This window comes from Hyla sarda, unplaced genomic scaffold, assembly GCF_029499605.1.
Source record: "Hyla sarda isolate aHylSar1 unplaced genomic scaffold, aHylSar1.hap1 scaffold_1060, whole genome shotgun sequence".
In the NCBI taxonomy this organism is placed as follows: Eukaryota; Metazoa; Chordata; class Amphibia; order Anura; family Hylidae; genus Hyla; species Hyla sarda.
Window position 1 is genome coordinate 93,272 of NW_026607679.1, and position 27,249 is coordinate 120,520.

Sequence of the window (27,249 nt, forward strand, 5' to 3'; positions counted from 1 at the left end):
GCCAGTTTTACCCACCGGGTCCACTGCTGGCGGGGCAGCAAACCCTGGTTTGGCGCCACTTGTCTTCTTGGCCCTGTCCTGTATAGGCGGAGTAACAGGACCGGGCTCAGACCTGGCCACCTGGCTCCCCTTCCGGCGGGCTTTCACCGGGGCCTCTTCGTCCGGAGCAGGGCGACCCTGGGCCAAGCCAGTACCTGGCTTATGCTGCAATTTTGGGTCCACTTTTGCCCCCACCGAGGACCGTCGGCTGCCACCCGCCACAGGTGAGCCCCCTTCAGAAGTTTCGGCGGGCTCTTGAGCCAGGTAGGAAGTCGATCGACGTCTTTCAATTTCCCGGGCAGTAAACTCGATCACCCGCCCGGGCTTCGTGGAATCCCCATGGCCTCCCCCTAGCACTACCACCGGTGGGCCCCCCGATGGAGCACCAGAGGTCTTGGGCCTGGACCCATCAGTACCTGCCATCTGGGGTTTGGGCATCTTAAAAAAGGACGTCTTTTGTCCTGTCCCCTCTTTGGGTGGGCCCAGCCTTGACCCACCCATCGTAGTTTTTGCTTTATGGGGACAGGAATTAAAATCGTGATTTTCCTCTCCGCAGAGGTTGCACCTTATCGTATGGCTACATCTTGAGGCTATGTGACCTTCTTGGCCACACCTATTGCAGCGAATCACACGCTCCGCGCCGCAGGTCTCCTGGGTGTGGCCAAACCTCAAGCAATTTCGGCAATACATAGGCATTTGAGGATAGAACAGGAAGCCCCGAACTCTCCCGATGGCAAAATTTGGGGGCGGATGGCAAAGACCCCCAATACCACCGGGATCCTTACGGAGCTTGACCCAGAACTTCCTCTTGCCGTTCCAGAACCGCACGGAGTTCAAGATTTTGTTTGCGAATCGCACCTCTTCGCAGTATCGCCGAAGAAAAGTGGCTATATCCTCCGTGGTCACATGAGGGCTGTGCATAGCCACCACCAACGGTATATGTTCCTCACCATAGAGGAACTGGAACGAAAGACCGTCGAGTCGATCGTCCCTCTGGTCCGCACCAGACAAGGTTGCATAGATGTTATCGCAACACGCCGTGGCCGTGAAGGTGACGGTATACAGGCCACGGCTTTCCTGGTCATTTAGACACAGGATGTCCTCCCTATTGAGGCGGAAGTAGTCAAGAAGAATCACCTCCGCAATGAAGCGGAGGTTCTTCAACTGACGATGGCTCTCCGACACCTCTATGCGGATGGTATTTCGCATCGACATTTCCCCAGAGGGGAAAGCCCAGGAGAACGGCATCTTCCACACCCAGGGACTAAGCCCCTTCCCCAATAGCAGCAGGGGCTCGGAATCCCGCTATAAAAGCGGAACCCTTACCCAAGGCAGAGGTCGGGGGTACCCTAGGTGCTTCCGAAGCTACAGGTAACGCTCAACGTACCGAAAATGCCTTCTGAGACACAAGGTCCCAGAGACAGGGGGATCGCAACCCGTTGTCCGTGGACTAAGCCCGCTCCCCAATAGCAGCAAGGGGGTGAAGTCCCTCCGTAAGGAGAGACAATCCCCCAAGGCCGAGAAGCGGGGTACCACAGACACCTTCCGACCAGACCAAATGCAGATACTACACTTGATCTTAGCCAAAAGGCCGAGAAGCGATAACCGTGAAAGGGGCGGGCCCAACAAGGTCCCCTTCATGGGCACTATCACTGCTTGCTGTCAGGGAGGCTGCCAGACAATTTTCCATGCACACTCTGGGCTGGGGGGCAGTCAACCACCAGTACACACAGCAGAACCTAAACCCATACCATTATTGCTAAGCAGCAAGACAGGGGCCCATTGCACTCCCACGGGGCCTTTTTAAATGCAATCCATAACCCGGATTTGCCAGGAACCCTTCTTACTCCTCCTACTTGCATGTGACACTGGGCTTAGGATCTGCATAGGAAACACACACACAAGCACACACCTACCTTTGTTGCCTGCAGATGCCTCCTTGGCTGTCCCCAAACGGTATCAAACCAACACCCACGGGAAGCTGTAAGCATAGAGGACATGCCTGCACCCCATTGGACTTACCTGTGTGGGTTAAATCCGGGTTATTTGACAACCTATGGCGGTGATGGTTCTGCTCAGGCAGAGCAGTGCTGATGCTCCTCATAAAGCTGTCGCTGCTGTGAAGGTTCTAGGTGACATCACAAATCCCTATGGTTACATACACAACAAAGCTGGGTTGTTGTTGTTTACACTCTGCAAGGCCTGTGGAAGTGAGTGACATCATAGCACTGTAGTTCTGAGGGTTCTAGATGGATGCAACAATCTCCTGTTGCTTCTATGAAGGCCATAATAGACGACATCACCAAACAGCTCCATAGTCACATACACAGCAAAGGAGAGATGTTGTTTACACCTAGTGATGTCAGTGGTATTGAGTGACATCACAGCACAGTGCTAAGGCTCCTGGGCCTGGACACAGCAGCGGCTGCAATATCTCAACGGAGAATACGTTTATATATATGTGTGTGTGTGCGCGTATATATATATATATATATATATATATATATATATATATATATATTTCTCCGCCGAAATCACTTTTAAACCCATTTCCACCTTTTTTTCCCTTCTCTTCCTCTTACTTTTTTTTCACGTTTTTTTACGTTTTTCTCCTTTTCGCCTCTTTTCTGGGCGTATTATTCTTCTTTTTCTTCTTTTTTTTCGTCTAATGCATACCCCATCAGTGCAGCAATGCTTATTCAATACCGCCAGCAGATGGAGACACTGGGGGATAATTTTCTAAGGATTTATACTGATTTTTCCTGTCTGAATTTGTCGCACAGAAAGTTGCAGGCCAAATATGTGTGACATTTCTGCGACTTTAGCTTCTAGAGCATTTTTACAACATTATACATAGGTGCTGAATACATAAAAAGCGACTGTTCAGCGACAGACAAGTCGCATCGGCTGAAAGTAGGCCAGAATGTCAGTCCATGTTGGAGCAGGTTTAGATACAGTCTAAAGTATAGATCTCAAAGTCTGTGCACAGAATTTAGCAAGGGCCTCGCACCTTCTGATGCATCAGGTAGGTGCACAATAGCATAGCCTAACCCTCTGTACTTTGGTCTATATTGATGCGGGACATAGACAGCCAGCTGATGACCAATCCATTAGTGCAATGGATGGCTGGAAGCATTTGTCTTTGCCTTTGCAATACCACAGAAGCAATGCATGGTCAATGTACAGCAATGACACACCTGTGTGAACAGCCAGGAGACCCCCCCCATGTTATGTTACATAGTTACATAGTTAGTACGGTCGAAAAAAGACATATGTCCATCAAGTTCAACCAGGGAATTAAGGGGTAGGGGTGTGGCGCGATATTGGGGAAGGGATGAGATTTTATATTTCTTCATAAGCATTAATCTTATTTTGTCAATTAGGAACATTCAGCACCCACCCGCTATCAAGGCAGCTGCCTATCATGTCATGCCCTACCTGCACAGGTGTGCTGGCTACTCAAATGATCCAATTAAGGAGGCCATTTAGTCAGCAGCAGCAGAAGTCCTGTGCCTGGACGCTCCAACAGCGGCCAGACACAAGCAGAAGCAGAAGCAGCAGAAGCAGCAGCAGCACCACCTTTTGTTTTTTGGCTGCAGCAGCAGCAGCAAGGCCCACAGGGCTGGCTAGCTGGCTAGCCAGCAAGCAGGTAGCAATGAAAGTAGGAATCTTTCTTTTTAACCCTGTAAGGGGGTGGTGCACTGTACCCGAAGATACTGCCATATCGGGTCAATGCATAGGGCGACGGAAGCAAGCTTCGAAATCGGCCCCCGTTCTCAAAAATCCATTTAATATATGGTCCCCAGATAGGGGACGTATCAGATATTAAACTGATAAGAACAGATTTTTTTTTTTTTTTTTTTTTTTTTCTTTATCTAAAGCCGAGGAACGTGCTTTCGATTCACCCAAAGTGCAAGAAAAAGTGCAAACGTGTTACACTAAAAAAACGTGCACAAAGGATGCGGTCTATCGCAAGCCCTTCTCCGATAGGAGAGAGGCCCCCCAACAAACCTTACCCTTCGCCTCCGGACCAAAAGGTACCTGCGAGGTTCCAGGTTCGATGTCCCTTTTCGCCGAAGCTACTAGGGGACCACAAATGCTCCCGGCATCCCCCTTGGCGTTAGCCAAGGTATCTGCCCGCAGAGCCGATTACGGTAGGTACCCTGCCAAAGCAGGAGTACCCGGGGTGTTTGCAGGGAGGTGCGGAACCTAATGGCCACACACACCTCCCCTAGACCGCCAGGAGGGACACCCAGAAGGGCTACCGCATCCTGACAAATCCTGTGAACACACAACACGCAAAAAGTGACACAGTGAGACAAAAAAGAAATAAATAAGTGAATGTGTGCAGATATACTGCCCGGACATCCGGCCGGATCTATAAAAATTTCTCTGATCCTAGCCAGAAGGCCGGGAATCAAGAGGTGAGTGCCACAAGGTGAAGAGATTATGGTGCCCGTGCTTCAACCCAGTGAGTCTATTCTCCCAGTGAGTTTCGGCACCTCGGGGTCACCACTCCCCGAGGCACAAAAGTACCTCGGCTCTAGACCCTCTCAGCCTCATGGCGAGACCCGGAGGGAACAGGTCACATCGGGGCAGCCGTCGAGCTGATTCCTCAGAACCAGCCCCGGAAAGCCCTGGTACACCTGCATCCTCCATGCAGCACCCATCCCCACCAGCATGAAAACTGATAAGAACAGATACTACACTTGATCTTAGCCAAAAGGCCGAGAAGCGATAACCGTGAAAGGGGCGGGCCCAACAAGGTCCCCTTCATGGGCACTATCACTGCTTGCTGTCAGGGAGGCTGCCAGACAATTTTCCATGCACACTCTGGGCTGGGGGGCAGTCAACCACCAGTACACACAGCAGAACCTAAACCCATACCATTATTGCTAAGCAGCAAGACAGGGGCCCATTGCACTCCCACGGGGCCTTTTTAAATGCAATCCATAACCCGGATTTGCCAGGAACCCTTCTTACTCCTCCTACTTGCATGTGACACTGGGCTTAGGATCTGCATAGGAAACACACACACAAGCACACACCTACCTTTGTTGCCTGCAGATGCCTCCTTGGCTGTCCCCAAACGGTATCAAACCAACACCCACGGGAAGCTGTAAGCATAGAGGACATGCCTGCACCCCATTGGACTTACCTGTGTGGGTTAAATCCGGGTTATTTGACAACCTATGGCGGTGATGGTTCTGCTCAGGCAGAGCAGTGCTGATGCTCCTCATAAAGCTGTCGCTGCTGTGAAGGTTCTAGGTGACATCACAAATCCCTATGGTTACATACACAACAAAGCTGGGTTGTTGTTGTTTACACTCTGCAAGGCCTGTGGAAGTGAGTGACATCATAGCACTGTAGTTCTGAGGGTTCTAGATGGATGCAACAATCTCCTGTTGCTTCTATGAAGGCCATAATAGACGACATCACCAAACAGCTCCATAGTCACATACACAGCAAAGGAGAGATGTTGTTTACACCTAGTGATGTCAGTGGTATTGAGTGACATCACAGCACAGTGCTAAGGCTCCTGGGCCTGGACACAGCAGCGGCTGCAATATCTCAACGGAGAATACGTTTATATATATGTGTGTGTGTGCGCGTATATATATATATATATATATATATATATATATATATATATTTCTCCGCCGAAATCACTTTTAAACCCATTTCCACCTTTTTTTCCCTTCTCTTCCTCTTACTTTTTTTTCACGTTTTTTTACGTTTTTCTCCTTTTCGCCTCTTTTCTGGGCGTATTATTCTTCTTTTTCTTCTTTTTTTTCGTCTAATGCATACCCCATCAGTGCAGCAATGCTTATTCAATACCGCCAGCAGATGGAGACACTGGGGGATAATTTTCTAAGGATTTATACTGATTTTTCCTGTCTGAATTTGTCGCACAGAAAGTTGCAGGCCAAATATGTGTGACATTTCTGCGACTTTAGCTTCTAGAGCATTTTTACAACATTATACATAGGTGCTGAATACATAAAAAGCGACTGTTCAGCGACAGACAAGTCGCATCGGCTGAAAGTAGGCCAGAATGTCAGTCCATGTTGGAGCAGGTTTAGATACAGTCTAAAGTATAGATCTCAAAGTCTGTGCACAGAATTTAGCAAGGGCCTCGCACCTTCTGATGCATCAGGTAGGTGCACAATAGCATAGCCTAACCCTCTGTACTTTGGTCTATATTGATGCGGGACATAGACAGCCAGCTGATGACCAATCCATTAGTGCAATGGATGGCTGGAAGCATTTGTCTTTGCCTTTGCAATACCACAGAAGCAATGCATGGTCAATGTACAGCAATGACACACCTGTGTGAACAGCCAGGAGACCCCCCCCATGTTATGTTACATAGTTACATAGTTAGTACGGTCGAAAAAAGACATATGTCCATCAAGTTCAACCAGGGAATTAAGGGGTAGGGGTGTGGCGCGATATTGGGGAAGGGATGAGATTTTATATTTCTTCATAAGCATTAATCTTATTTTGTCAATTAGGAACATTCAGCACCCACCCGCTATCAAGGCAGCTGCCTATCATGTCATGCCCTACCTGCACAGGTGTGCTGGCTACTCAAATGATCCAATTAAGGAGGCCATTTAGTCAGCAGCAGCAGAAGTCCTGTGCCTGGACGCTCCAACAGCGGCCAGACACAAGCAGAAGCAGAAGCAGCAGCAGCACCACCTTTTGTTTTTTGGCTGCAGCAGCAGCAGCAAGGCCCACAGGGCTGGCTAGCTGGCTAGCCAGCAAGCAGGTAGCAATGAAAGTAGGAATCTTTCTTTTTAACCCTGTAAGGGGGTGGTGCACTGTACCCGAAGATACTGCCATATCGGGTCAATGCATAGGGCGACGGAAGCAAGCTTCGAAATCGGCCCCCGTTCTCAAAAATCCATTTAATATATGGTCCCCAGATAGGGGACGTATCAGATATTAAACTGATAAGAACAGATACTACACTTGATCTTAGCCAAAAGGCCGAGAAGCGATAACCGTGAAAGGGGCGGGCCCAACAAGGTCCCCTTCATGGGCACTATCACTGCTTGCTGTCAGGGAGGCTGCCAGACAATTTTCCATGCACACTCTGGGCTGGGGGGCAGTCAACCACCAGTACACACAGCAGAACCTAAACCCATACCATTATTGCTAAGCAGCAAGACAGGGGCCCATTGCACTCCCACGGGGCCTTTTTAAATGCAATCCATAACCCGGATTTGCCAGGAACCCTTCTTACTCCTCCTACTTGCATGTGACACTGGGCTTAGGATCTGCATAGGAAACACACACACAAGCACACACCTACCTTTGTTGCCTGCAGATGCCTCCTTGGCTGTCCCCAAACGGTATCAAACCAACACCCACGGGAAGCTGTAAGCATAGAGGACATGCCTGCACCCCATTGGACTTACCTGTGTGGGTTAAATCCGGGTTATTTGACAACCTATGGCGGTGATGGTTCTGCTCAGGCAGAGCAGTGCTGATGCTCCTCATAAAGCTGTCGCTGCTGTGAAGGTTCTAGGTGACATCACAAATCCCTATGGTTACATACACAACAAAGCTGGGTTGTTGTTGTTTACACTCTGCAAGGCCTGTGGAAGTGAGTGACATCATAGCACTGTAGTTCTGAGGGTTCTAGATGGATGCAACAATCTCCTGTTGCTTCTATGAAGGCCATAATAGACGACATCACCAAACAGCTCCATAGTCACATACACAGCAAAGGAGAGATGTTGTTTACACCTAGTGATGTCAGTGGTATTGAGTGACATCACAGCACAGTGCTAAGGCTCCTGGGCCTGGACACAGCAGCGGCTGCAATATCTCAACGGAGAATACGTTTATATATATGTGTGTGTGTGCGCGTATATATATATATATATATATATATATATATATATATATATATATATATTTCTCCGCCGAAATCACTTTTAAACCCATTTCCACCTTTTTTTCCCTTCTCTTCCTCTTACTTTTTTTTCACGTTTTTTTACGTTTTTCTCCTTTTCGCCTCTTTTCTGGGCGTATTATTCTTCTTTTTCTTCTTTTTTTTCGTCTAATGCATACCCCATCAGTGCAGCAATGCTTATTCAATACCGCCAGCAGATGGAGACACTGGGGGATAATTTTCTAAGGATTTATACTGATTTTTCCTGTCTGAATTTGTCGCACAGAAAGTTGCAGGCCAAATATGTGTGACATTTCTGCGACTTTAGCTTCTAGAGCATTTTTACAACATTATACATAGGTGCTGAATACATAAAAAGCGACTGTTCAGCGACAGACAAGTCGCATCGGCTGAAAGTAGGCCAGAATGTCAGTCCATGTTGGAGCAGGTTTAGATACAGTCTAAAGTATAGATCTCAAAGTCTGTGCACAGAATTTAGCAAGGGCCTCGCACCTTCTGATGCATCAGGTAGGTGCACAATAGCATAGCCTAACCCTCTGTACTTTGGTCTATATTGATGCGGGACATAGACAGCCAGCTGATGACCAATCCATTAGTGCAATGGATGGCTGGAAGCATTTGTCTTTGCCTTTGCAATACCACAGAAGCAATGCATGGTCAATGTACAGCAATGACACACCTGTGTGAACAGCCAGGAGACCCCCCCCATGTTATGTTACATAGTTACATAGTTAGTACGGTCGAAAAAAGACATATGTCCATCAAGTTCAACCAGGGAATTAAGGGGTAGGGGTGTGGCGCGATATTGGGGAAGGGATGAGATTTTATATTTCTTCATAAGCATTAATCTTATTTTGTCAATTAGGAACATTCAGCACCCACCCGCTATCAAGGCAGCTGCCTATCATGTCATGCCCTACCTGCACAGGTGTGCTGGCTACTCAAATGATCCAATTAAGGAGGCCATTTAGTCAGCAGCAGCAGAAGTCCTGTGCCTGGACGCTCCAACAGCGGCCAGACACAAGCAGAAGCAGAAGCAGCAGAAGCAGCAGCAGCACCACCTTTTGTTTTTTGGCTGCAGCAGCAGCAGCAAGGCCCACAGGGCTGGCTAGCTGGCTAGCCAGCAAGCAGGTAGCAATGAAAGTAGGAATCTTTCTTTTTAACCCTGTAAGGGGGTGGTGCACTGTACCCGAAGATACTGCCATATCGGGTCAATGCATAGGGCGACGGAAGCAAGCTTCGAAATCGGCCCCCGTTCTCAAAAATCCATTTAATATATGGTCCCCAGATAGGGGACGTATCAGATATTAAACTGATAAGAACAGATACTACACTTGATCTTAGCCAAAAGGCCGAGAAGCGATAACCGTGAAAGGGGCGGGCCCAACAAGGTCCCCTTCATGGGCACTATCACTGCTTGCTGTCAGGGAGGCTGCCAGACAATTTTCCATGCACACTCTGGGCTGGGGGGCAGTCAACCACCAGTACACACAGCAGAACCTAAACCCATACCATTATTGCTAAGCAGCAAGACAGGGGCCCATTGCACTCCCACGGGGCCTTTTTAAATGCAATCCATAACCCGGATTTGCCAGGAACCCTTCTTACTCCTCCTACTTGCATGTGACACTGGGCTTAGGATCTGCATAGGAAACACACACACAAGCACACACCTACCTTTGTTGCCTGCAGATGCCTCCTTGGCTGTCCCCAAACGGTATCAAACCAACACCCACGGGAAGCTGTAAGCATAGAGGACATGCCTGCACCCCATTGGACTTACCTGTGTGGGTTAAATCCGGGTTATTTGACAACCTATGGCGGTGATGGTTCTGCTCAGGCAGAGCAGTGCTGATGCTCCTCATAAAGCTGTCGCTGCTGTGAAGGTTCTAGGTGACATCACAAATCCCTATGGTTACATACACAACAAAGCTGGGTTGTTGTTGTTTACACTCTGCAAGGCCTGTGGAAGTGAGTGACATCATAGCACTGTAGTTCTGAGGGTTCTAGATGGATGCAACAATCTCCTGTTGCTTCTATGAAGGCCATAATAGACGACATCACCAAACAGCTCCATAGTCACATACACAGCAAAGGAGAGATGTTGTTTACACCTAGTGATGTCAGTGGTATTGAGTGACATCACAGCACAGTGCTAAGGCTCCTGGGCCTGGACACAGCAGCGGCTGCAATATCTCAACGGAGAATACGTTTATATATATGTGTGTGTGTGCGCGTATATATATATATATATATATATATATATATATATATATATATATATTTCTCCGCCGAAATCACTTTTAAACCCATTTCCACCTTTTTTTCCCTTCTCTTCCTCTTACTTTTTTTTCACGTTTTTTTACGTTTTTCTCCTTTTCGCCTCTTTTCTGGGCGTATTATTCTTCTTTTTCTTTTTTTTTTCGTCTAATGCATACCCCATCAGTGCAGCAATGCTTATTCAATACCGCCAGCAGATGGAGACACTGGGGGATAATTTTCTAAGGATTTATACTGATTTTTCCTGTCTGAATTTGTCGCACAGAAAGTTGCAGGCCAAATATGTGTGACATTTCTGCGACTTTAGGTTCTAGAGCATTTTTACAACATTATACATAGGTGCTGAATACATAAAAAGCGACTGTTCAGCGACAGACAAGTCGCATCGGCTGAAAGTAGGCCAGAATGTCAGTCCATGTTGGAGCAGGTTTAGATACAGTCTAAAGTATAGATCTCAAAGTCTGTGCACAGAATTTAGCAAGGGCCTCGCACCTTCTGATGCATCAGGTAGGTGCACAATAGCATAGCCTAACCCTCTGTACTTTGGTCTATATTGATGCGGGACATAGACAGCCAGCTGATGACCAATCCATTAGTGCAATGGATGGCTGGAAGCATTTGTCTTTGCCTTTGCAATACCACAGAAGCAATGCATGGTCAATGTACAGCAATGACACACCTGTGTGAACAGCCAGGAGACCCCCCCCATGTTATGTTACATAGTTACATAGTTAGTACGGTCGAAAAAAGACATATGTCCATCAAGTTCAACCAGGGAATTAAGGGGTAGGGGTGTGGCGCGATATTGGGGAAGGGATGAGATTTTATATTTCTTCATAAGCATTAATCTTATTTTGTCAATTAGGAACATTCAGCACCCACCCGCTATCAAGGCAGCTGCCTATCATGTCATGCCCTACCTGCACAGGTGTGCTGGCTACTCAAATGATCCAATTAAGGAGGCCATTTAGTCAGCAGCAGCAGAAGTCCTGTGCCTGGACGCTCCAACAGCGGCCAGACACAAGCAGAAGCAGAAGCAGCAGAAGCAGCAGCAGCACCACCTTTTGTTTTTTGGCTGCAGCAGCAGCAGCAAGGCCCACAGGGCTGGCTAGCTGGCTAGCCAGCAAGCAGGTAGCAATGAAAGTAGGAATCTTTCTTTTTAACCCTGTAAGGGGGTGGTGCACTGTACCCGAAGATACTGCCATATCGGGTCAATGCATAGGGCGACGGAAGCAAGCTTCGAAATCGGCCCCCGTTCTCAAAAATCCATTTAATATATGGTCCCCAGATAGGGGACGTATCAGATATTAAACTGATAAGAACAGATACTACACTTGATCTTAGCCAAAAGGCCGAGAAGCGATAACCGTGAAAGGGGCGGGCCCAACAAGGTCCCCTTCATGGGCACTATCACTGCTTGCTGTCAGGGAGGCTGCCAGACAATTTTCCATGCACACTCTGGGCTGGGGGGCAGTCAACCACCAGTACACACAGCAGAACCTAAACCCATACCATTATTGCTAAGCAGCAAGACAGGGGCCCATTGCACTCCCACGGGGCCTTTTTAAATGCAATCCATAACCCGGATTTGCCAGGAACCCTTCTTACTCCTCCTACTTGCATGTGACACTGGGCTTAGGATCTGCATAGGAAACACACACACAAGCACACACCTACCTTTGTTGCCTGCAGATGCCTCCTTGGCTGTCCCCAAACGGTATCAAACCAACACCCACGGGAAGCTGTAAGCATAGAGGACATGCCTGCACCCCATTGGACTTACCTGTGTGGGTTAAATCCGGGTTATTTGACAACCTATGGCGGTGATGGTTCTGCTCAGGCAGAGCAGTGCTGATGCTCCTCATAAAGCTGTCGCTGCTGTGAAGGTTCTAGGTGACATCACAAATCCCTATGGTTACATACACAACAAAGCTGGGTTGTTGTTGTTTACACTCTGCAAGGCCTGTGGAAGTGAGTGACATCATAGCACTGTAGTTCTGAGGGTTCTAGATGGATGCAACAATCTCCTGTTGCTTCTATGAAGGCCATAATAGACGACATCACCAAACAGCTCCATAGTCACATACACAGCAAAGGAGAGATGTTGTTTACACCTAGTGATGTCAGTGGTATTGAGTGACATCACAGCACAGTGCTAAGGCTCCTGGGCCTGGACACAGCAGCGGCTGCAATATCTCAACGGAGAATACGTTTATATATATGTGTGTGTGTGCGCGTATATATATATATATATATATATATATATATATATATATATATATATATTTCTCCGCCGAAATCACTTTTAAACCCATTTCCACCTTTTTTTCCCTTCTCTTCCTCTTACTTTTTTTTCACGTTTTTTTACGTTTTTCTCCTTTTCGCCTCTTTTCTGGGCGTATTATTCTTCTTTTTCTTCTTTTTTTTCGTCTAATGCATACCCCATCAGTGCAGCAATGCTTATTCAATACCGCCAGCAGATGGAGACACTGGGGGATAATTTTCTAAGGATTTATACTGATTTTTCCTGTCTGAATTTGTCGCACAGAAAGTTGCAGGCCAAATATGTGTGACATTTCTGCGACTTTAGCTTCTAGAGCATTTTTACAACATTATACATAGGTGCTGAATACATAAAAAGCGACTGTTCAGCGACAGACAAGTCGCATCGGCTGAAAGTAGGCCAGAATGTCAGTCCATGTTGGAGCAGGTTTAGATACAGTCTAAAGTATAGATCTCAAAGTCTGTGCACAGAATTTAGCAAGGGCCTCGCACCTTCTGATGCATCAGGTAGGTGCACAATAGCATAGCCTAACCCTCTGTACTTTGGTCTATATTGATGCGGGACATAGACAGCCAGCTGATGACCAATCCATTAGTGCAATGGATGGCTGGAAGCATTTGTCTTTGCCTTTGCAATACCACAGAAGCAATGCATGGTCAATGTACAGCAATGACACACCTGTGTGAACAGCCAGGAGACCCCCCCCATGTTATGTTACATAGTTACATAGTTAGTACGGTCGAAAAAAGACATATGTCCATCAAGTTCAACCAGGGAATTAAGGGGTAGGGGTGTGGCGCGATATTGGGGAAGGGATGAGATTTTATATTTCTTCATAAGCATTAATCTTATTTTGTCAATTAGGAACATTCAGCACCCACCCGCTATCAAGGCAGCTGCCTATCATGTCATGCCCTACCTGCACAGGTGTGCTGGCTACTCAAATGATCCAATTAAGGAGGCCATTTAGTCAGCAGCAGCAGAAGTCCTGTGCCTGGACGCTCCAACAGCGGCCAGACACAAGCAGAAGCAGAAGCAGCAGAAGCAGCAGCAGCACCACCTTTTGTTTTTTGGCTGCAGCAGCAGCAGCAAGGCCCACAGGGCTGGCTAGCTGGCTAGCCAGCAAGCAGGTAGCAATGAAAGTAGGAATCTTTCTTTTTAACCCTGTAAGGGGGTGGTGCACTGTACCCGAAGATACTGCCATATCGGGTCAATGCATAGGGCGACGGAAGCAAGCTTCGAAATCGGCCCCCGTTCTCAAAAATCCATTTAATATATGGTCCCCAGATAGGGGACGTATCAGATATTAAACTGATAAGAACAGATACTACACTTGATCTTAGCCAAAAGGCCGAGAAGCGATAACCGTGAAAGGGGCGGGCCCAACGATCCCCTTCATGGGCACTATCACTGCTTGCTGTCAGGGAGGCTGCCAGACAATTTTCCATGCACACTCTGGGCTGGGGGGCAGTCAACCACCAGTACACACAGCAGAACCTAAACCCATACCATTATTGCTAAGCAGCAAGACAGGGGCCCATTGCACTCCCACGGGGCCTTTTTAAATGCAATCCATAACCCGGATTTGCCAGGAACCCTTCTTACTCCTCCTACTTGCATGTGACACTGGGCTTAGGATCTGCATAGGAAACACACACACAAGCACACACCTACCTTTGTTGCCTGCAGATGCCTCCTTGGCTGTCCCCAAACGGTATCAAACCAACACCCACGGGAAGCTGTAAGCATAGAGGACATGCCTGCACCCCATTGGACTTACCTGTGTGGGTTAAATCCGGGTTATTTGACAACCTATGGCGGTGATGGTTCTGCTCAGGCAGAGCAGTGCTGATGCTCCTCATAAAGCTGTCGCTGCTGTGAAGGTTCTAGGTGACATCACAAATCCCTATGGTTACATACACAACAAAGCTGGGTTGTTGTTGTTTACACTCTGCAAGGCCTGTGGAAGTGAGTGACATCATAGCACTGTAGTTCTGAGGGTTCTAGATGGATGCAACAATCTCCTGTTGCTTCTATGAAGGCCATAATAGACGACATCACCAAACAGCTCCATAGTCACATACACAGCAAAGGAGAGATGTTGTTTACACCTAGTGATGTCAGTGGTATTGAGTGACATCACAGCACAGTGCTAAGGCTCCTGGGCCTGGACACAGCAGCGGCTGCAATATCTCAACGGAGAATACGTTTATATATATGTGTGTGTGTGCGCGTATATATATATATATATATATATATATATATATATATATATATTTCTCCGCCGAAATCACTTTTAAACCCATTTCCACCTTTTTTTCCCTTCTCTTCCTCTTACTTTTTTTTCACGTTTTTTTACGTTTTTCTCCTTTTCGCCTCTTTTCTGGGCGTATTATTCTTCTTTTTCTTCTTTTTTTTCGTCTAATGCATACCCCATCAGTGCAGCAATGCTTATTCAATACCGCCAGCAGATGGAGACACTGGGGGATAATTTTCTAAGGATTTATACTGATTTTTCCTGTCTGAATTTGTCGCACAGAAAGTTGCAGGCCAAATATGTGTGACATTTCTGCGACTTTAGCTTCTAGAGCATTTTTACAACATTATACATAGGTGCTGAATACATAAAAAGCGACTGTTCAGCGACAGACAAGTCGCATCGGCTGAAAGTAGGCCAGAATGTCAGTCCATGTTGGAGCAGGTTTAGATACAGTCTAAAGTATAGATCTCAAAGTCTGTGCACAGAATTTAGCAAGGGCCTCGCACCTTCTGATGCATCAGGTAGGTGCACAATAGCATAGCCTAACCCTCTGTACTTTGGTCTATATTGATGCGGGACATAGACAGCCAGCTGATGACCAATCCATTAGTGCAATGGATGGCTGGAAGCATTTGTCTTTGCCTTTGCAATACCACAGAAGCAATGCATGGTCAATGTACAGCAATGACACACCTGTGTGAACAGCCAGGAGACCCCCCCCATGTTATGTTACATAGTTACATAGTTAGTACGGTCGAAAAAGACATATGTCCATCAAGTTCAACCAGGGAATTAAGGGGTAGGGGTGTGGCGCGATATTGGGGAAGGGATGAGATTTTATATTTCTTCATAAGCATTAATCTTATTTTGTCAATTAGGAACATTCAGCACCCACCCGCTATCAAGGCAGCTGCCTATCATGTCATGCCCTACCTGCACAGGTGTGCTGGCTACTCAAATGATCCAATTAAGGAGGCCATTTAGTCAGCAGCAGCAGAAGTCCTGTGCCTGGACGCTCCAACAGCGGCCAGACACAAGCAGAAGCAGAAGCAGCAGAAGCAGCAGCAGCACCACCTTTTGTTTTTTGGCTGCAGCAGCAGCAGCAAGGCCCACAGGGCTGGCTAGCTGGCTAGCCAGCAAGCAGGTAGCAATGAAAGTAGGAATCTTTCTTTTTAACCCTGTAAGGGGGTGGTGCACTGTACCCGAAGATACTGCCATATCGGGTCAATGCATAGGGCGACGGAAGCAAGCTTCGAAATCGGCCCCCGTTCTCAAAAATCCATTTAATATATGGTCCCCAGATAGGGGACGTATCAGATATTAAACTGATAAGAACAGATACTACACTTGATCTTAGCCAAAAGGCCGAGAAGCGATAACCGTGAAAGGGGCGGGCCCAACAAGGTCCCCTTCATGGGCACTATCACTGCTTGCTGTCAGGGAGGCTGCCAGACAATTTTCCATGCACACTCTGGGCTGGGGGGCAGTCAACCACCAGTACACACAGCAGAACCTAAACCCATACCATTATTGCTAAGCAGCAAGACAGGGGCCCATTGCACTCCCACGGGGCCTTTTTAAATGCAATCCATAACCCGGATTTGCCAGGAACCCTTCTTACTCCTCCTACTTGCATGTGACACTGGGCTTAGGATCTGCATAGGAAACACACACACAAGCACACACCTACCTTTGTTGCCTGCAGATGCCTCCTTGGCTGTCCCCAAACGGTATCAAACCAACACCCACGGGAAGCTGTAAGCATAGAGGACATGCCTGCACCCCATTGGACTTACCTGTGTGGGTTAAATCCGGGTTATTTGACAACCTATGGCGGTGATGGTTCTGCTCAGGCAGAGCAGTGCCTGATGCTCCTCATAAAGCTGTCGCTGCTGTGAAGGTTCTAGGTGACATCACAAATCCCTATGGTTACATACACAACAAAGCTGGGTTGTTGTTGTTTACACTCTGCAAGGCCTGTGGAAGTGAGTGACATCATAGCACTGTAGTTCTGAGGGTTCTAGATGGATGCAACAATCTCCTGTTGCTTCTATGAAGGCCATAATAGACGACATCACCAAACAGCTCCATAGTCACATACACAGCAAAGGAGAGATGTTGTTTACACCTAGTGATGTCAGTGGTATTGAGTGACATCACAGCACAGTGCTAAGGCTCCTGGGCCTGGACACAGCAGCGGCTGCAATATCTCAACGGAGAATACGTTTATATATATGTGTGTGTGTGCGCGTATATATATATATATATATATATATATATATATATATATATATATTCTCCGCCGAAATCACTTTTAAACCCATTTCCACCTTTTTTTCCCTTCTCTTCCTCTTACTTTTTTTTCACGTTTTTTTACGTTTTTCTCCTTTTCGCCTCTTTTCTGGGCGTATTATTCTTCTTTTTCTTCTTTTTTTTCGTCTAATGCATACCCCATCAGTGCAGCAATGCTTATTCAATACCGCCAGCAGATGGAGACACTGGGGGATAATTTTCTAAGGATTTATACTGATTTTTCCTGTCTGAATTTGTCGCACAGAAAGTTGCAGGCCAAATATGTGTGACATTTCTGCGACTTTAGCTTCTAGAGCATTTTTACAACATTATACATAGGTGCTGAATACATAAAAAGCGACTGTTCAGCGACAGACAAGTCGCATCGGCTGAAAGTAGGCCAGAATGTCAGTCCATGTTGGAGCAGGTTTAGATACAGTCTAAAGTATAGATCTCAAAGTCTGTGCACAGAATTTAGCAAGGGCCTCGCACCTTCTGATGCATCAGGTAGGTGCACAATAGCATAGCCTAACCCTCTGTACTTTGGTCTATATTGATGCGGGACATAGACAGCCAGCTGATGACCAATCCATTAGTGCAATGGATGGCTGGAAGCATTTGTCTTTGCCTTTGCAATACCACAGAAGCAATGCATGGTCAATGTACAGCAATGACACACCTGTGTGAACAGCCAGGAGACCACCCCCCCATGTTATGTTACATAGTTACATAGTTAGTACGGTCGAAAAAAGACATATGTCCATCAAGTTCAACCAGGGAATTAAGGGGTAGGGGTGTGGCGCGATATTGGGGAAGGGATGAGATTTTATATTTCTTCATAAGCATTAATCTTATTTTGTCAATTAGGAACATTCAGCACCCACCCGCTATCAAGGCAGCTGCCTATCATGTCATGCCCTACCTGCACAGGTGTGCTGGCTACTCAAATGATCCAATTAAGGAGGCCATTTAGTCAGCAGCAGCAGAAGTCCTGTGCCTGGACGCTCCAACAGCGGCCAGACACAAGCAGAAGCAGAAGCAGCAGAAGCAGCAGCAGCACCACCTTTTGTTTTTTGGCTGCAGCAGCAGCAGCAAGGCCCACAGGGCTGGCTAGCTGGCTAGCCAGCAAGCAGGTAGCAATGAAAGTAGGAATCTTTCTTTTTAACCCTGTAAGGGGGTGGTGCACTGTACCCGAAGATACTGCCATATCGGGTCAATGCATAGGGCGACGGAAGCAAGCTTCGAAATCGGCCCCCGTTCTCAAAAATCCATTTAATATATGGTCCCCAGATAGGGGACGTATCAGATATTAAACTGATAAGAACAGATACTACACTTGATCTTAGCCAAAAGGCCGAGAAGCGATAACCGTGAAAGGGGCGGGCCCAACAAGGTCCCCTTCATGGGCACTATCACTGCTTGCTGTCAGGGAGGCTGCCAGACAATTTTCCATGCACACTCTGGGCTGGGGGGCAGTCAACCACCAGTACACACAGCAGAACCTAAACCCATACCATTATTGCTAAGCAGCAAGACAGGGGCCCATTGCACTCCCACGGGGCCTTTTTAAATGCAATCCATAACCCGGATTTGCCAGGAACCCTTCTTACTCCTCCTACTTGCATGTGACACTGGGCTTAGGATCTGCATAGGAAACACACACACAAGCACACACCTACCTTTGTTGCCTGCAGATGCCTCCTTGGCTGTCCCCAAACGGTATCAAACCAACACCCACGGGAAGCTGTAAGCATAGAGGACATGCCTGCACCCCATTGGACTTACCTGTGTGGGTTAAATCCGGGTTATTTGACAACCTATGGCGGTGATGGTTCTGCTCAGGCAGAGCAGTGCTGATGCTCCTCATAAAGCTGTCGCTGCTGTGAAGGTTCTAGGTGACATCACAAATCCCTATGGTTACATACACAACAAAGCTGGGTTGTTGTTGTTTACACTCTGCAAGGCCTGTGGAAGTGAGTGACATCATAGCACTGTAGTTCTGAGGGTTCTAGATGGATGCAACAATCTCCTGTTGCTTCTATGAAGGCCATAATAGACGACATCACCAAACAGCTCCATAGTCACATACACAGCAAAGGAGAGATGTTGTTTACACCTAGTGATGTCAGTGGTATTGAGTGACATCACAGCACAGTGCTAAGGCTCCTGGGCCTGGACACAGCAGCGGCTGCAATATCTCAACGGAGAATACGTTTATATATATGTGTGTGTGTGCGCGTATATATATATATATATATATATATATATATATATATATATATATATATATATATATATATATATTTCTCCGCCGAAATCACTTTTAAACCCATTTCCACCTTTTTTTCCCATCTCTTCCTCTTACTTTTTTTTCACGTTTTTTTACGTTTTTCTCCTTTTCGCCTCTTTTCTGGGCGTATTATTCTTCTTTTTCTTCTTTTTTTTCGTCTAATGCATACCCCATCAGTGCAGCAATGCTTATTCAATACCGCCAGCAGATGGAGACACTGGGGGATAATTTTCTAAGGATTTATACTGATTTTTCCTGTCTGAATTTGTCGCACAGAAAGTTGCAGGCCAAATATGTGTGACATTTCTGCGACTTTAGCTTCTAGAGCATTTTTACAACATTATACATAGGTGCTGAATACATAAAAAGCGACTGTTCAGCGACAGACAAGTCGCATCGGCTGAAAGTAGGCCAGAATGTCAGTCCATGTTGGAGCAGGTTTAGATACAGTCTAAAGTATAGATCTCAAAGTCTGTGCACAGAATTTAGCAAGGGCCTCGCACCTTCTGATGCATCAGGTAGGTGCACAATAGCATAGCCTAACCCTCTGTACTTTGGTCTATATTGATGCGGGACATAGACAGCCAGCTGATGACCAATCCATTAGTGCAATGGATGGCTGGAAGCATTTGTCTTTGCCTTTGCAATACCACAGAAGCAATGCATGGTCAATGTACAGCAATGACACACCTGTGTGAACAGCCAGGAGACCACCCCCCCATGTTATGTTACATAGTTACATAGTTAGTACGGTCGAAAAAAGACATATGTCCATCAAGTTCAACCAGGGAATTAAGGGGTAGGGGTGTGGCGCGATATTGGGGAAGGGATGAGATTTTATATTTCTTCATAAGCATTAATCTTATTTTGTCAATTAGGAACATTCAGCACCCACCCGCTATCAAGGCAGCTGCCTATCATGTCATGCCCTACCTGCACAGGTGTGCTGGCTACTCAAATGATCCAATTAAGGAGGCCATTTAGTCAGCAGCAGCAGAAGTCCTGTGCCTGGACGCTCCAACAGCGGCCAGACACAAGCAGAAGCAGAAGCAGCAGAAGCAGCAGCAGCACCACCTTTTGTTTTTTGGCTGCAGCAGCAGCAGCAAGGCCCACAGGGCTGGCTAGCTGGCTAGCCAGCAAGCAGGTAGCAATGAAAGTAGGAATCTTTCTTTTTAACCCTGTAAGGGGGTGGTGCACTGTACCCGAAGATACTGCCATATCGGGTCAATGCATAGGGCGACGGAAGCAAGCTTCGAAATCGGCCCCCGTTCTCAAAAATCCATTTAATATATGGTCCCCAGATAGGGGACGTATCAGATATTAAACTGATAAGAACAGATACTACACTTGATCTTAGCCAAAAGGCCGAGAAGCGATAACCGTGAAAGGGGCGGGCCCAACAAGGTCCCCTTCATGGGCACTATCACTGCTTGCTGTCAGGGAGGCTGCCAGACAATTTTCCATGCACACTCTGGGCTGGGGGGCAGTCAACCACCAGTACACACAGCAGAACCTAAACCCATACCATTATTGCTAAGCAGCAAGACAGGGGCCCATTGCACTCCCACGGGGCCTTTTTAAATGCAATCCATAACCCGGATTTGCCAGGAACCCTTCTTACTCCTCCTACTTGCATGTGACACTGGGCTTAGGATCTGCATAGGAAACACACACACAAGCACACACCTACCTTTGTTGCCTGCAGATGCCTCCTTGGCTGTCCCCAAACGGTATCAAACCAACACCCACGGGAAGCTGTAAGCATAGAGGACATGCCTGCACCCCATTGGACTTACCTGTGTGGGTTAAATCCGGGTTATTTGACAACCTATGGCGGTGATGGTTCTGCTCAGGCAGAGCAGTGCTGATGCTCCTCATAAAGCTGTCGCTGCTGTGAAGGTTCTAGGTGACATCACAAATCCCTATGGTTACATACACAACAAAGCTGGGTTGTTGTTGTTTACACTCTGCAAGGCCTGTGGAAGTGAGTGACATCATAGCACTGTAGTTCTGAGGGTTCTAGATGGATGCAACAATCTCCTGTTGCTTCTATGAAGGCCATAATAGACGACATCACCAAACAGCTCCATAGTCACATACACAGCAAAGGAGAGATGTTGTTTACACCTAGTGATGTCAGTGGTATTGAGTGACATCACAGCACAGTGCTAAGGCTCCTGGGCCTGGACACAGCAGCGGCTGCAATATCTCAACGGAGAATACGTTTATATATATGTGTGTGTGTGCGCGTATATATATATATATATATATATATATATATATATATATATATATTTCTCCGCCGAAATCACTTTTAAACCCATTTCCACCTTTTTTTCCCTTCTCTTCCTCTTACTTTTTTTTCACGTTTTTTTACGTTTTTCTCCTTTTCGCCTCTTTTCTGGGCGTATTATTCTTCTTTTTCTTCTTTTTTTTCGTCTAATGCATACCCCATCAGTGCAGCAATGCTTATTCAATACCGCCAGCAGATGGAGACACTGGGGGATAATTTTCTAAGGATTTATACTGATTTTTCCTGTCTGAATTTGTCGCACAGAAAGTTGCAGGCCAAATATGTGTGACATTTCTGCGACTTTAGCTTCTAGAGCATTTTTACAACATTATACATAGGTGCTGAATACATAAAAAGCGACTGTTCAGCGACAGACAAGTCGCATCGGCTGAAAGTAGGCCAGAATGTCAGTCCATGTTGGAGCAGGTTTAGATACAGTCTAAAGTATAGATCTCAAAGTCTGTGCACAGAATTTAGCAAGGGCCTCGCACCTTCTGATGCATCAGGTAGGTGCACAATAGCATAGCCTAACCCTCTGTACTTTGGTCTATATTGATGCGGGACATAGACAGCCAGCTGATGACCAATCCATTAGTGCAATGGATGGCTGGAAGCATTTGTCTTTGCCTTTGCAATACCACAGAAGCAATGCATGGTCAATGTACAGCAATGACACACCTGTGTGAACAGCCAGGAGACCCCCCCCATGTTATGTTACATAGTTACATAGTTAGTACGGTCGAAAAAAGACATATGTCCATCAAGTTCAACCAGGGAATTAAGGGGTAGGGGTGTGGCGCGATATTGGGGAAGGGATGAGATTTTATATTTCTTCATAAGCATTAATCTTATTTTGTCAATTAGGAACATTCAGCACCCACCCGCTATCAAGGCAGCTGCCTATCATGTCATGCCCTACCTGCACAGGTGTGCTGGCTACTCAAATGATCCAATTAAGGAGGCCATTTAGTCAGCAGCAGCAGAAGTCCTGTGCCTGGACGCTCCAACAGCGGCCAGACACAAGCAGAAGCAGAAGCAGCAGCAGCACCACCTTTTGTTTTTTGGCTGCAGCAGCAGCAGCAAGGCCCACAGGGCTGGCTAGCTGGCTAGCCAGCAAGCAGGTAGCAATGAAAGTAGGAATCTTTCTTTTTAACCCTGTAAGGGGGTGGTGCACTGTACCCGAAGATACTGCCATATCGGGTCAATGCATAGGGCGACGGAAGCAAGCTTCGAAATCGGCCCCCGTTCTCAAAAATCCATTTAATATATGGTCCCCAGATAGGGGACGTATCAGATATTAAACTGATAAGAACAGATACTACACTTGATCTTAGCCAAAAGGCCGAGAAGCGATAACCGTGAAAGGGGCGGGCCCAACAAGGTCCCCTTCATGGGCACTATCACTGCTTGCTGTCAGGGAGGCTGCCAGACAATTTTCCATGCACACTCTGGGCTGGGGGGCAGTCAACCACCAGTACACACAGCAGAACCTAAACCCATACCATTATTGCTAAGCAGCAAGACAGGGGCCCATTGCACTCCCACGGGGCCTTTTTAAATGCAATCCATAACCCGGATTTGCCAGGAACCCTTCTTACTCCTCCTACTTGCATGTGACACTGGGCTTAGGATCTGCATAGGAAACACACACACAAGCACACACCTACCTTTGTTGCCTGCAGATGCCTCCTTGGCTGTCCCCAAACGGTATCAAACCAACACCCACGGGAAGCTGTAAGCATAGAGGACATGCCTGCACCCCATTGGACTTACCTGTGTGGGTTAAATCCGGGTTATTTGACAACCTATGGCGGTGATGGTTCTGCTCAGGCAGAGCAGTGCTGATGCTCCTCATAAAGCTGTCGCTGCTGTGAAGGTTCTAGGTGACATCACAAATCCCTATGGTTACATACACAACAAAGCTGGGTTGTTGTTGTTTACACTCTGCAAGGCCTGTGGAAGTGAGTGACATCATAGCACTGTAGTTCTGAGGGTTCTAGATGGATGCAACAATCTCCTGTTGCTTCTATGAAGGCCATAATAGACGACATCACCAAACAGCTCCATAGTCACATACACAGCAAAGGAGAGATGTTGTTTACACCTAGTGATGTCAGTGGTATTGAGTGACATCACAGCACAGTGCTAAGGCTCCTGGGCCTGGACACAGCAGCGGCTGCAATATCTCAACGGAGAATACGTTTATATATATGTGTGTGTGTGCGCGTATATATATATATATATATATATATATATATATATATATATATATTTCTCCGCCGAAATCACTTTTAAACCCATTTCCACCTTTTTTTCCCTTCTCTTCCTCTTACTTTTTTTTCACGTTTTTTTACGTTTTTCTCCTTTTCGCCTCTTTTCTGGGCGTATTATTCTTCTTTTTCTTCTTTTTTTTCGTCTAATGCATACCCCATCAGTGCAGCAATGCTTATTCAATACCGCCAGCAGATGGAGACACTGGGGGATAATTTTCTAAGGATTTATACTGATTTTTCCTGTCTGAATTTGTCGCACAGAAAGTTGCAGGCCAAATATGTGTGACATTTCTGCGACTTTAGCTTCTAGAGCATTTTTACAACATTATACATAGGTGCTGAATACATAAAAAGCGACTGTTCAGCGACAGACAAGTCGCATCGGCTGAAAGTAGGCCAGAATGTCAGTCCATGTTGGAGCAGGTTTAGATACAGTCTAAAGTATAGATCTCAAAGTCTGTGCACAGAATTTAGCAAGGGCCTCGCACCTTCTGATGCATCAGGTAGGTGCACAATAGCATAGCCTAACCCTCTGTACTTTGGTCTATATTGATGCGGGACATAGACAGCCAGCTGATGACCAATCCATTAGTGCAATGGATGGCTGGAAGCATTTGTCTTTGCCTTTGCAATACCACAGAAGCAATGCATGGTCAATGTACAGCAATGACACACCTGTGTGAACAGCCAGGAGACCCCCCCCATGTTATGTTACATAGTTACATAGTTAGTACGGTCGAAAAAAGACATATGTCCATCAAGTTCAACCAGGGAATTAAGGGGTAGGGGTGTGGCGCGATATTGGGGAAGGGATGAGATTTTATATTTCTTCATAAGCATTAATCTTATTTTGTCAATTAGGAACATTCAGCACCCACCCGCTATCAAGGCAGCTGCCTATCATGTCATGCCCTACCTGCACAGGTGTGCTGGCTACTCAAATGATCCAATTAAGGAGGCCATTTAGTCAGCAGCAGCAGAAGTCCTGTGCCTGGACGCTCCAACAGCGGCCAGACACAAGCAGAAGCAGAAGCAGCAGAAGCAGCAGCAGCACCACCTTTTGTTTTTTGGCTGCAGCAGCAGCAGCAAGGCCCACAGGGCTGGCTAGCTGGCTAGCCAGCAAGCAGGTAGCAATGAAAGTAGGAATCTTTCTTTTTAACCCTGTAAGGGGGTGGTGCACTGTACCCGAAGATACTGCCATATCGGGTCAATGCATAGGGCGACGGAAGCAAGCTTCGAAATCGGCCCCCGTTCTCAAAAATCCATTTAATATATGGTCCCCAGATAGGGGACGTATCAGATATTAAACTGATAAGAACAGATACTACACTTGATCTTAGCCAAAAGGCCGAGAAGCGATAACCGTGAAAGGGGCGGGCCCAACAAGGTCCCCTTCATGGGCACTATCACTGCTTGCTGTCAGGGAGGCTGCCAGACAATTTTCCATGCACACTCTGGGCTGGGGGGCAGTCAACCACCAGTACACACAGCAGAACCTAAACCCATACCATTATTGCTAAGCAGCAAGACAGGGGCCCATTGCACTCCCACGGGGCCTTTTTAAATGCAATCCATAACCCGGATTTGCCAGGAACCCTTCTTACTCCTCCTACTTGCATGTGACACTGGGCTTAGGATCTGCATAGGAAACACACACACAAGCACACACCTACCTTTGTTGCCTGCAGATGCCTCCTTGGCTGTCCCCAAACGGTATCAAACCAACACCCACGGGAAGCTGTAAGCATAGAGGACATGCCTGCACCCCATTGGACTTACCTGTGTGGGTTAAATCCGGGTTATTTGACAACCTATGGCGGTGATGGTTCTGCTCAGGCAGAGCAGTGCTGATGCTCCTCATAAAGCTGTCGCTGCTGTGAAGGTTCTAGGTGACATCACAAATCCCTATGGTTACATACACAACAAAGCTGGGTTGTTGTTGTTTACACTCTGCAAGGCCTGTGGAAGTGAGTGACATCATAGCACTGTAGTTCTGAGGGTTCTAGATGGATGCAACAATCTCCTGTTGCTTCTATGAAGGCCATAATAGACGACATCACCAAACAGCTCCATAGTCACATACACAGCAAAGGAGAGATGTTGTTTACACCTAGTGATGTCAGTGGTATTGAGTGACATCACAGCACAGTGCTAAGGCTCCTGGGCCTGGACACAGCAGCGGCTGCAATATCTCAACGGAGAATACGTTTATATATATGTGTGTGTGTGCGCGTATATATATATATATATATATATATATATATATATATATATATATTCTCCGCCGAAATCACTTTTAAACCCATTTCCACCTTTTTTTCCCTTCTCTTCCTCTTACTTTTTTTTCACGTTTTTTTACGTTTTTCTCCTTTTCGCCTCTTTTCTGGGCGTATTATTCTTCTTTTTCTTCTTTTTTTTCGTCTAATGCATACCCCATCAGTGCAGCAATGCTTATTCAATACCGCCAGCAGATGGAGACACTGGGGGATAATTTTCTAAGGATTTATACTGATTTTTCCTGTCTGAATTTGTCGCACAGAAAGTTGCAGGCCAAATATGTGTGACATTTCTGCGACTTTAGCTTCTAGAGCATTTTTACAACATTATACATAGGTGCTGAATACATAAAAAGCGACTGTTCAGCGACAGACAAGTCGCATCGGCTGAAAGTAGGCCAGAATGTCAGTCCATGTTGGAGCAGGTTTAGATACAGTCTAAAGTATAGATCTCAAAGTCTGTGCACAGAATTTAGCAAGGGCCTCGCACCTTCTGATGCATCAGGTAGGTGCACAATAGCATAGCCTAACCCTCTGTACTTTGGTCTATATTGATGCGGGACATAGACAGCCAGCTGATGACCAATCCATTAGTGCAATGGATGGCTGGAAGCATTTGTCTTTGCCTTTGCAATACCACAGAAGCAATGCATGGTCAATGTACAGCAATGACACACCTGTGTGAACAGCCAGGAGACCCCCCCCATGTTATGTTACATAGTTACATAGTTAGTACGGTCGAAAAAAGACATATGTCCATCAAGTTCAACCAGGGAATTAAGGGGTAGGGGTGTGGCGCGATATTGGGGAAGGGATGAGATTTTATATTTCTTCATAAGCATTAATCTTATTTTGTCAATTAGGAACATTCAGCACCCACCCGCTATCAAGGCAGCTGCCTATCATGTCATGCCCTACCTGCACAGGTGTGCTGGCTACTCAAATGATCCAATTAAGGAGGCCATTTAGTCAGCAGCAGCAGAAGTCCTGTGCCTGGACGCTCCAACAGCGGCCAGACACAAGCAGAAGCAGAAGCAG

At 46.7% G+C, this 27,249-nt stretch overlaps 10 non-coding genes and 2 pseudogenes across 10 annotated transcripts; all 12 read right to left on the reverse strand.

The window, feature by feature from the left end:
* Window positions 1-1,424: 1,424 nt before the first annotated feature.
* LOC130299630 (U2 spliceosomal RNA) lies at window positions 1,425-1,642 on the reverse strand (annotated as a pseudogene).
* A 2,088-nt stretch (window positions 1,643-3,730) lies between these two features.
* Window positions 3,731-3,925, reverse strand: LOC130299683 (U2 spliceosomal RNA). The gene has a single exon (XR_008850774.1). It is a non-coding gene; the product is annotated as a U2 spliceosomal RNA (small nuclear RNA).
* Window positions 3,926-4,618: 693 nt separating this feature from the next.
* On the reverse strand, window positions 4,619-4,778 carry LOC130299629 (U2 spliceosomal RNA; annotated as a pseudogene).
* Window positions 4,779-6,853: 2,075 nt separating this feature from the next.
* On the reverse strand, window positions 6,854-7,044 carry LOC130299662 (U2 spliceosomal RNA). Its single transcript, XR_008850754.1, has one exon. It is a non-coding gene; the product is annotated as a U2 spliceosomal RNA (small nuclear RNA).
* A 2,092-nt stretch (window positions 7,045-9,136) lies between these two features.
* Window positions 9,137-9,327, reverse strand: LOC130299663 (U2 spliceosomal RNA). Its single transcript, XR_008850755.1, has one exon. It is a non-coding gene; the product is annotated as a U2 spliceosomal RNA (small nuclear RNA).
* A 2,089-nt stretch (window positions 9,328-11,416) lies between these two features.
* LOC130299664 (U2 spliceosomal RNA) lies at window positions 11,417-11,607 on the reverse strand. Its single transcript, XR_008850756.1, has one exon. It is a non-coding gene; the product is annotated as a U2 spliceosomal RNA (small nuclear RNA).
* Window positions 11,608-13,699: 2,092 nt separating this feature from the next.
* On the reverse strand, window positions 13,700-13,890 carry LOC130299665 (U2 spliceosomal RNA). Its single transcript, XR_008850757.1, has one exon. It is a non-coding gene; the product is annotated as a U2 spliceosomal RNA (small nuclear RNA).
* Window positions 13,891-15,973: 2,083 nt separating this feature from the next.
* On the reverse strand, window positions 15,974-16,164 carry LOC130299667 (U2 spliceosomal RNA). Its single transcript, XR_008850759.1, has one exon. It is a non-coding gene; the product is annotated as a U2 spliceosomal RNA (small nuclear RNA).
* A 2,090-nt stretch (window positions 16,165-18,254) lies between these two features.
* LOC130299669 (U2 spliceosomal RNA) lies at window positions 18,255-18,445 on the reverse strand. The gene has a single exon (XR_008850760.1). It is a non-coding gene; the product is annotated as a U2 spliceosomal RNA (small nuclear RNA).
* A 2,110-nt stretch (window positions 18,446-20,555) lies between these two features.
* LOC130299670 (U2 spliceosomal RNA) lies at window positions 20,556-20,746 on the reverse strand. The gene has a single exon (XR_008850761.1). It is a non-coding gene; the product is annotated as a U2 spliceosomal RNA (small nuclear RNA).
* A 2,079-nt stretch (window positions 20,747-22,825) lies between these two features.
* Window positions 22,826-23,016, reverse strand: LOC130299671 (U2 spliceosomal RNA). The gene has a single exon (XR_008850762.1). It is a non-coding gene; the product is annotated as a U2 spliceosomal RNA (small nuclear RNA).
* Window positions 23,017-25,104: 2,088 nt separating this feature from the next.
* On the reverse strand, window positions 25,105-25,295 carry LOC130299672 (U2 spliceosomal RNA). The gene has a single exon (XR_008850763.1). It is a non-coding gene; the product is annotated as a U2 spliceosomal RNA (small nuclear RNA).
* Between the last annotated feature and the right edge of the window lie 1,954 nt (window positions 25,296-27,249).